Raw genomic sequence first — 887 nt, 5'->3', positions numbered from 1 at the left:
TATATATATATATATTTAATATATATAATTTATTCCTAAATATATATATATATATTTAATCAAAGTCTAATATATTTTATTTCATATTTTGGTGTATTGTCAAAGCACAAAAATTGAGACCTGGTTTAAAAATAAGTGCCATTATTTTGGTGAAGTAACTTAAATAGTCCAAATATTTGTCATGATATGGTTATTTAAATAGAAAAAGGTTCATTTATAAGCTTTTAAGTGAAAAATGCAGAGAAAGTGAAGTATACAGAACTATCTTGATATGTACTGCCATATCATTACTATGTTAAAGACTTCTGATGTTTCATAAAACTATCAATATGCTTGCTGAGAATGGAAGCTCTGAATCAAAAGCTACAGAAAGAGATTCAGTAAATAGTGTTCTTCACACCAGTTGTCTCCAGTAGTCCCCAGGCCTCATTTCTACGCTGCCTTAGACAATTTTTACTTTCCAAATATAAGAAGCCAACTGTGAAGGGGTCTGATGGCTGAAGACAGAACCTAAAAAACTGGCTTCAGAGAAAAGCTTAAAATTACAACTGTGGCATCAGATCTTAAAGTTTAAAAGAACAGGGTCTTATCACTGTCAGATTATGATACTATGTCATCTCTAAAAATAAATTCACATTCATCCCAGAGTCTCCAAAATCTTTTATTTTTAAAGTCCAAGCTCTTTCTAGGAAATAGCAAAATGAAGGAGCATTGTTAGTAGTCATCTGGCAAAGTGTCCATTATTCTTGACGTTAAAAATTAAATGCAATAATTTTAAAGATGCTTTTGCATTTCTATATATAGAATCATGTGGTTTCCAGTGCTCAGAAATTAGTCATGCCTAGAATGGGACAGAAGACAGTGGCTGAGAAGCACATGCCTTATAA

This window comes from Galeopterus variegatus, unplaced genomic scaffold (genome assembly GCF_000696425.1).
Source record: "Galeopterus variegatus unplaced genomic scaffold, G_variegatus-3.0.2 Scaffold693, whole genome shotgun sequence".
In the NCBI taxonomy this organism is placed as follows: Eukaryota; Metazoa; Chordata; class Mammalia; order Dermoptera; family Cynocephalidae; genus Galeopterus; species Galeopterus variegatus.
Note: the sequence above shows the minus strand (reverse complement) of the source record.